The sequence below is a fragment of the Pristiophorus japonicus genome, unplaced genomic scaffold (assembly GCF_044704955.1).
Source record: "Pristiophorus japonicus isolate sPriJap1 unplaced genomic scaffold, sPriJap1.hap1 HAP1_SCAFFOLD_46, whole genome shotgun sequence".
Lineage (NCBI taxonomy): Eukaryota > Metazoa > Chordata > Chondrichthyes > Pristiophoridae > Pristiophorus > Pristiophorus japonicus.
Genome location: NW_027254363.1, coordinates 4,622,913 through 4,632,872, shown reverse-complemented (window position 1 = coordinate 4,632,872; position 9,960 = coordinate 4,622,913).

Sequence of the window (9,960 nt, the reverse complement as noted above, 5' to 3'; positions counted from 1 at the left end):
TGGCCGGTAAATCCCGGAGGCCTGATAGTCTGCATCCCAGAGTACGTAAGGAAGTGGTCCTTGAAATAGAGGATGCAATGGTGATCATTTTCCACCAGTCTATAGACACTGGATCAGCTCCCATGGACTGGAGCGCAGCTAATGTAACACCACTTTAAAAAAAAAAGAAGGGAGAGAGTAAACGTAAACGTTAATTATACACCGTTTAGCCTGACATCAGTAGTGGGGAAAATGTTGGAATCAATCATGAAGGATGAAGTAGCAATGCATTTGGAAAGCAGTGACCAGATCGGTCCAAGACAGCATGGATTTATGAAAGGCAAATCTTGTTTGACGAATCTTCTGTAACTTTTTGAGGATGTAGCTGGCAGAGTGGACAATGGAGAACCAGTGGATGTTATGCATTTGGACTTTCAAAAGGCTTTTGAGAAGGTCCCGCACAAGAGATTGGTGTGCAAAATCAAAGCACAATGTATTCCGGGCAATGCACTGATGTGGATAGAGAACTGGTTGGTAGACAGGAAGCAGAGAGTCGGGATAAACGGGTCCTTTTCAGAATGGCAGGCAGTAACTAGTGGAGAGCCGCAGGGCTCAGTGCTGGGACCCCAGCTCTTTACAATATATATTAATGATTTAGATGAATGAATTTAGTGTAAAATCTCACAGTTTTCGGATGAGACGAAACTAGGTGGCGGTGTGAGCTGTGAGGAGGAGGCTAATAGGGTGCAGGGTGACTTGGACAGGTTAGGTGAGTGGGCAAATGCATGTCAGATGTAGTATAATGTGGATAAATATGAGCTTATTCATTTTGAGGGCAAAAACACGAAGTCAGAATATTATGTGAATGGCGGCAGATTAAGAAAAGGGGATGTGCAACGAGATCTGGGTGTCATGGTTCATCAGTCACTGAAAGTGGGCATGCTAGTACAGAAGGTGGTGAAGAAGGCAAATGGTATTTTGGCCTTCATAGCTACGGGATGTGAATAGAGGAGCAAGGAGGTCGACAGCAGATGCACCGGGCCTTGGTGAGACCTCACCTGGAATATTGGGTTCAGTTTTGGTCTCCGAATCTGAGGAAGGACGTTCTTGCTATTTAGGGAGTGCAGCGAAGGTTTACCAGACTGATTCCAGGGATGGCTGGACTGTCATATGAGGAGAGACTGGATAACTGGGCCTTTATTCACTGGAGTTTAGAATGATGAGGGGGGATCTCTTAGAAACGTATACGATTCTGACGGGACTGGACAGTCTAAATGCGGGAAGAATTTTCCTGATGTAGGGGAAGTCCAGATCCAGGGGACATAGACTTCAGTTCAGGGGTAAGCCATTTAGGACTGAGATGAGGAGAAACTTCTTCACTCAGAGAGTTGGTAACCTGAGGAATTCCCTGCCACAGCGAGTTATTGATGCCAGTCCATTGGATATATTCAAGAGGGAGTTAGATATGGCCCTTATGGCTAAAGGGATCAAGGGGTATGGAGAGAAAGCAGGAAAGGGGTACAGAGGGAATGATCAGACATGATCTTATTGAAAGGCGATGCAGGCTCAAAGGGCCGAATGGCCTACTCCTGCCCCTATTTTCTATCTTTCTATGTTTGTATATAGCATTTAACTGAGTGAGGAGATAACTTCATATTCAGGAATCAGAGTTAGTTGGAAAATGTCAAATCATTGTCCTTTTTCCCGATGATCAGCCAAAACCTTCTCATGTTCATGAGTCAGTCCAAACGCTCCTGAAAACTATTACTATTGTGCTCATTGTGTACTGCACATCGTCATCTTGTATCATCGACAAACTATTAAATTATATTGTATATACTCAGATCTAGGGTTCATGAATATATTTCAAAAAAAGCAGTCCTCCTAATACGAATGGAGGGAGCAGTATAGTTGCCTCCAGTGAGAAGAACAACCAGTCATCAATGTTCTCTGTTATCTGTCTCTGAACCATTGTCATGTCCATGCTGCCCTGACCATTGAATCCCATGGGTTAGAATTTGATCCACAACAGTTAAGTGGTAGTTTGTCAAACGCCCTTCGAAATATATATATGGATTCCCAACAAAGTGTATCACCTCGCATTCATCTACATTGAAGTTCACTTGCCACAAGTGCACAGTCTGCATGCATTCTAATGTCTATTGTGAATCTCCTTTCGAGAAATATCTCTCGACTATACGATGGTGGGCGTCCGTTTATTTAAAAAAAGCAACAATAATTAATAACGGCAGCCGGCCGCTTTGTGCAAGTTGTGGCAATTTGATCAGTAATTCCAAAGGTTAAATAGGGGAGCAGGCTCGAGGAGACAAATTGTCTAGTCCTGCTCCTATTCCTTACGTTATGTCACTGGGTACTGCTGTTTTTCATTAAACTTGGTGAAGATATTATTAATTACAAATAAAAGAACCGCTGCCCGCTTAACATCAGCCTCAATTTGTGTCAATCCATATCTAAAATGCACCGAATATTCACAGCTCCACCCCACGCACCCGATTCTCATCTCCACCCCACCCCTCCCAATATCCTCAGGCCCTGGCCACCCACTCAATATCCTCAGACTCTCTCCACCCACCCAATATTCTCAGATCCTCCCCACCCACCCAATATCCTCAGATCCACCCCAACCCATCCACTATCCTCCGATCTGCCCACCAACCCAATATCGTCAGACACTCCCCACCTTATCCAATATCCTCAGACTGGCCCCACCCCCCAATATCCTCAGACCCTACCCACCCTACCCAATATCCTCCGTCCCACCCCGCACCACGCAATATCCTCAGACCCTCCACACCTCATCCAATATCCTCAGAGCCTCCCCACCCTACCCAATATCTAAGGTCCTCCCCACCTCATCCAATAGCCGCAGACACTCCCCACCACAGCCAATATCCTCAGCTCCTCCATAACATACCCAATATCCTCTGCTCCACTCCACTCCACCCAATATCATCAGCTCCTCAGATCTTACACATCCTAGCGAATATCATTAGACCCTCATCACCCCACCCAATATCCTCAGACCCTCCCCAAACCATCCAATATCCTCTGCTCCTCCCTAACCCACCCAATATCTTCAGATCCTCCCTACCACACACAATATGAGTGATGTCATTGATGTACCTGGATGTGTAGTGAGAGTATGAGTGATGTCAGTGTTGTATCTGGATGGGTAGTGACAATATCAGTGAGGTAAGTGATGTATGTGTAATGGTAGTGACAGTATAAGTGAGGTCAGTGATGTGTCTGGAAGGGAAGTGAAGGTAGGAGTGAGGTCGGTGAAGTACCTGGATGGATAGTGACAGTGTGAGTGAGGTCAGTGATGTACCTGGATGGTCAGTGACAATATGACTGAGGTCAGTGATGTACCTGGATGAGTATTGACAATATGAGTGAGGCCATTGATGTATCTGGATGGGTAGTGAGAGTATGAGTGAGGTCGGTGATGTATCTGGATGGGTTGTGACAGTATATGCGAGGTCAGTGATGTATCTGGATGGGCTGTGACAGTATGAGTGACGTCAGTGATGTATCTGGATAGGCTGTAACCGTATGTGTGAGGTCAGTGATGTACCTGGATGGGAAGTGACAGTATGAGTGAGGACAGTGATGTATCTGGATTGGTAGTGAGAGTATGAGTGAGGTGAGTGATGTATCTGGATGGGTATTGACAATATGAGTGAGGTCAGTGATGTATCTGGATGGGTCGTGACAGTATCAGTGAGGTCAGTGATGTATCTGGATGGGTAGTGAGAGTATCAGTGAGGTCACAGATGTATCTGGATGGGTAGTGACAGCATGAATGAGGTCAGTGATGTATTTGGAAGGGTAGTGACAGTAAGAATGAGCTCAGTCATGTATCTGGATGTGTAGTGTCATAATGAGTTCAGTCCGTGGTATATCTGGACGGGTAGTGACAGTATGAGTGAGCTCAGTGATGTACCTGGAAGGGTAGTGACAGTATGAGTGAGGTCAGTGAAGTACCTGGATGGGTAGTGAGAGTATTAGTGAGGTTAGTTATGTACGTGGATGGGTAGTGACAGTATGAATGAGGTCAGTGATGTGCCTGGAAGGGTAGTGACAGTATGAGTGAGGTCAGTGATGTACCTGGAAGGGTAGTGACAGTATGAGTGAGGTCAGTGATGTGCTGGAAGGGTAGTGACAGTATGAGCGGTCAGTAATGTATCTGGATGGGTTTTGACACAGTGAGTGAGTCGGTGAAGTATCTGGATGGGGAGTGACAGTATGAGTGTGGGCAGCTATGTATCTGGATGGGTAGTGAAAGTATGAGTGAGGTCAGTGATGTATCTGGATGGTTATTACAAACTGTTCCACCAAAGCTGTGCAGATGTGTGTTGATCTCAATGCTTCCCCATACCAGGATTTGCATGTCGAGCAGTCTGCCTGGCACAGGCTACAACATGCACGCACTCGTTACAATCATATTGCACAGGCTCGTTCTTCAAAACTGCTGCAGCAAACATCGCTGCGAGCGGGCTTGCTGCATTTCGGAGCCTGTTAACCTGGAAACAGCTGCAGGTCGGAGTCCTAAATCACTGAGTATGTGAAGAGCAGCCGAATGCAGATATTGTGCTGCGAATCGTGTCTTGAATGACAGTGCTCTTATAATGCGCTTTGGCACACTGAACGCTTTCGGCCCTTGAACATCAGATGCAGTGGTGGAGATCGAGCGAGAGTGGAAAAATGTTGCATAGTGAGTCTGGGGCAATTCGAGAGTGGGGAGAGAGATAGAATGGGAGAGAATGAAAATGAAGAGAGAAACTGGGAGAGATTGAGAGACAGAGCGTGGGGAATGAAAGATATTGGAGTGAGCATGGCTGAGGGTAATCGAGATAGGGGCCAGAGTGAGTGGGGGAAAGAGAGGGGAGATGGAGAGAGTGAGGGACAGAGAGGTAGTGGTGTGAGTGAGTGACAGACTTCGAGAAACAGAGAAAGAGTGACAGACAGATATGCATTGAAAGAGAGAGAGAGGGAGAGGGATAGTCAGAGCTAGGGAGCCTGCGAGACAGTGTCATAAGAAATGGAGAGAGAAAGAGATAGACAGCAAAAGAGGGAGAAAGAGAGAGAATGAGAGAGAGAGAGCGTGGTGAGACTGAGGTTTGTTTCGTCCTTTCCCGGAGACGGCACAGCGGTCGCATTTTGGATCTACAACAACACCTTCTATTTATATCGTGCCTTTAACGTGGCGAAACGTCCCAAGGTGCTCCATCGGTGTATGATGAGATAAAACAAACTTGACACTGAATCGCACAAGTAGAAATTAGTGCAAGTGATCAAAAGTTTGATGCAAGAGGAAGGTTATAAGGAACATCTTAAATGGGAAAAAAAGGTAGGGATGTGGAGAGGATTAGGGACAAATTGCAGAGCTTGGGGCCTCGGCAACAGAAGACACGGCCACCAATGGTGGAGAGATTATAATCAGGGATGCTCAAGAGGGCAGAATTAGCGTATTGCAGACATCTCTAAGGTTGTAGGTTGGAGGAGGTTACATGGATAGACAGGGGTTAAGGGCAATGGAGGGATTTTAAAACAAGGATGAGGATTTTGAAGTAGAGGCGTTGTTAAACCGAGGGCCAGCGTGCATAGGGGAGAGGGGTGACCGGAATTTGTACGAGTTATTTCATGGGCAGCAGAGTTTCGGTTCACCTCTAGAATACATAGGGTAGAATGTGGGAGGCCAACCAGGAGTGTGTTGGAATAGTCATGTTTAGAGGTAATGGAGGAAGGAAAAGGGTTTCAGCAGCCGTTGAGCTGAGGCAGTGTGCGGAGGCAGGCGATGTTACAGAGATGGAAATAGGCGGTCTTAGTTATGTGGCGGATATGTGGTCGAAATCTAATTTCAGTGTCAAATGTAATACCAAGATTGTGAACAGGCTGGTTCAGTCTCACACTTTAGATGGGAAAAGTAATGGAGTCAGGAGCTAGGGAACGGAGTTGTGGTGGGGACAGAAAACAACGGCTTTGGTCTTCCCAATATTCAATTGGTGAAAATTTCTTCTCATTCGGAAAAACACAGGTGGAGGTGCAGCACATGTTCTGTGACCGCCGGGAGGAGGCTAAAGCCAACAATCCTTAGGCTCACGGACTCCCGAGGTCAGTTCTAGTTACATTTTGCGAGGTTTTGGTCCCCTTTTTGAAAGTGTTTCTCTGGGTTATTTAAATCATGTTGCGAGAGACGAGATCAGGTTTGTGGACCCGTTAATACCTCAGAGACTGTGAGAGTCGGAGGGAAGAGCAGCAGACAAAGAGAAAACAACTTCTCCAAAACAGATCCCAACTCCTCGCCAAGTCTGAGGGTAGATAAACTCACCGCCTTCTTAGGAGGTTTCACCACTTTATTCACCTTCTTATTTGAGCTCCGTTTGGAATCCGTTTATTTTATAATTTTCGTTGTGTGCTCAGCGACATCATTGAAGCGGGACAGAGAAAATTAGAGCAAATTATTCTCACAATGTTAGAACGAGCCTGAAAAAGTTTGAAGATTTTTAATTAACCTGTCACAATAAACGAGCGTTGAAACCACGTTTTCCCCAAGTTTCGAAGATGATTACAGAAGAAACAGAAAGAAATCAGCCTCCCCTCCTCGAAACAAGTCCCAATCTGATCTTGAAATCCAAACACTTTTAAAGATGCTCCGAATTGCTTAACACGTTTAAAATTGAATGTCTTCAATATTTGATGTTAAGCGATTGAATTAAGTGAGCAGCTTTACACAATTACGCACCCCATGCTGTTGAGGAGGGGAGGGCAGGGGAGGATGTGTAGGAGTTACACATTACATTTATTGACATTAAAATTAACATTCAGCTATTTAGGAAGAGAAGCAAAAAAGGGGGAAAAAACACAAACCTTTTTATTTATATAACATAAAAGCAGAAATTAAAAAATATGCAGCAGGTCAGGCAGTAACTGTGGAGAGAGAAACAGAGTTAATGTTTCAGGTCTGTCAACTTTCAGAAGTGTAAAATGATAGAGATGTAACAGATTTAAAGCAGGTGCAGATGCAGAGAAAGTTGGGAGGGGAGGAGGTACAAAAGGGAAGCTCTGTGTTATGGTGGAAGACAGCATAGGTTAAATCCTGATTCTGCACCTGGTTAAAATATGTTCCATCTCTAAGTTCTTCCAGTTCTGACCGAAAGCTCACAGACCTAAATGGCTAACTTACTTTCTGTCTCCACAGAAGCTGCCTGACATTCTGAGTAGTACCAGCATTTTCTGTTTTAGTTTCAAATTCTAGCATCCGCTGTTTTTGCTATTGTGAAATATTTTATTATGTCTGTCGTTCTACAGTCCGAACAAGTGTCAGAGAAATCGAAATATAGATTTCCTTCGAAACGTTTTATGGAATGTTAATAGAAACAAGAGTTATGTAATGATTTATAAAATAGCAGGAACCGAGTTTAGAAGAAACCACTATTTGTTTTTTGAGAATGACACGGAATATATTTTGATTAAACCGACATTTTACAATTTAGATTTGGTATATATGTTTGAAATAGGAGAATAAAAATTGAGAGTACAATTAAGTTTGTGTCCCACTATATAATTGCGAAGTACCTAACCTAATGTAGAACTTTTGGTAATAAGAGCAGAGATTAATATATTACCGATTGCTTGAGAGAAATACATTAGAAGGAAAATTTGTATTTTAACATCTGTAATTCACCATATTAGTAAACATTTCCATGTCCGACTGATGGATTGTCCTGTCCAGGAAGAAAGATGAATGTTTATTTCTGTTAAATCATAGCTTTGCCTGCATTTGGATTTGAATTCGGTGACGGACAGTGTGCATGTGTTTTTCTGCACTTTTGAATAAGTGCCTCATTTCTGACATGTTACATGGCGTGGTGCTGGTACAAGAAGGCAACTTTTATTAATGGAAGTGATTGCAGTTGGAAATTGCGGTTCATTATATTCAATTATTTTTTATACACTGAATTAAAGAATTACGGCAATTTTATGTGCTGGTTGCCTCTTTGTATTATGATTAATATTCTAATTACTTATGTGGACATACAGGATATCAGCGCCCTCGGAAAGTTACTGTTCCTGCTGCTTGTGCTGTCATTGCTATGGTCACATGAAAGATGCGGCTAATAGGTTAACAAATTTCAAATTAATACAAATTTCACGAATATATATTCCTCTTTCAGCTCACCTTCGGCTATTGGTGTGTTTTGATGCATAACTGACTAATAGTTATGTAGTATTAATGCTTTATTATGTAGTTCTTTTATAACCTACTCATTAGTGATCAGTTATCATTTATAATAGATTTTGTACATGACGAACTAAAAGGTTTGACGTACTTCTATCGTAAACAAACGTGCAGACTGGTCATGTAAATATCAAACGATTTTCAATATGGATCAGTGTGAGTTGGGGCATTTTGGTCGGAGAGATTAGGATCCAACCTACCCTTGGAAACTAAGACTACAAATGGGGTAGAACTTCAAAGAGATCTCTGGATACATATACACAAGTCACTAACTGTAGCAATGGAGGATAATAAGGCCACACAAGAGAAAATGAAGCACTGGAGATCATTTATAGAGGAATATAATTAAACATCAGAGAAGTTATGTAAACCCTGTATCGAACCTTTTCTGATTGTCTAATGACCTGAGACGGTGGGCTGCCAATATGGCATAACTCGAGATATGATTTTAAGTGGTTGCTGCTGCTGTCTTTGTTGTAAACGTTGTTGTAAATATTGTTGTTGTAAACTTTTCCCAGGGTGAAAAGGTCGCGCTAAATGGAGTTTCTGGCGCGCTCAATAGAAACAATTAGAGGCAACATTGGTGGGGAGGAGCGGAGGGTATTGGCTGGACTGGGGACGGTCTGAGGATATTGGGTTGGGTGCGGAGGGTCTGAGGATATTGGGTGGGGTGCGGAGGGTCTGAGGATATTTGTTGTGGTATGGAGGGTCTGAGGATATTGGGTGGGGAGGGAGGGTCTGAGGATATTGGGTGGAGTGGGGAGGGTCTGAGGATATTGGGTGTGGTGGGGAGGTCTGAGAATATTGGGTGGGGTCAGGAGGATGCAAGTACATTGGATGGGGAGCGGAAGGTCCGCGGATATTGGGTGGGGTGCGCAGGGTCTGAGGATATTGGGTGGGGTGTGGAGGAGCTGATGTTTTTGGATGTGGTGGGGTGGAGCGGATGATATTGGTGATGTGGGGAGAGTCTGAGGATATTGGGTGCATAATTAGATATGTAAAGACACAAAGTGAGGTTTATGTAATCAGGGCAGTGGTCCTGTTAGATGAAATAAATAACATCTTCAACGAATAGAAATAAACCGTTTGGTTTCCTTATTTTTTCCAAAATCTCACGCAGATAAATGGCTGCTTTATTGCATTTTCAATTGTTTTATTCAGTATATTGTTTGATACTTTGCTTCAAATATTTAAGACACAATTCTCGAAAGATCATTTCACCATAAACACTCGGAGATATGTAGACTGAGCAGTGAAGTGGGAAGTGAATTTCAAGATGAATGTGAGGTGATACAATTTTGTAGGAATCTAGATATATCTAGAAATATTACGTTTTTGAGGATGTGTATAAGGACTGTTGAAAGGCCTTTGACAACCACTTAATAAACTTGTTGTCTAAATTATAACCCATGGGATTAAAGAGACAGGGCAGTATGGTCATGTCATTGTCTAAGTGACAGATGACAGAGAGCATTGGTGACTGGTTGTTGTTCAGACTTTCTCGAGCAATACTGCTGTTTCCCCCAGGGGCCTGGATTAGAGTGCTGCTCTGTTTGATATATATCCTTGATCGAGAGTTGGGTATAAACTGCATCATGTTAACCTTTGTAGATGATACGAGACTAGGAAATGTGGTCTGCAATAGTACTAGACTTCAGGAGGGAACGGACTGACTGGTGAACATTAGAAATTATAAAATTGGAGCAGGATTAGGCCGT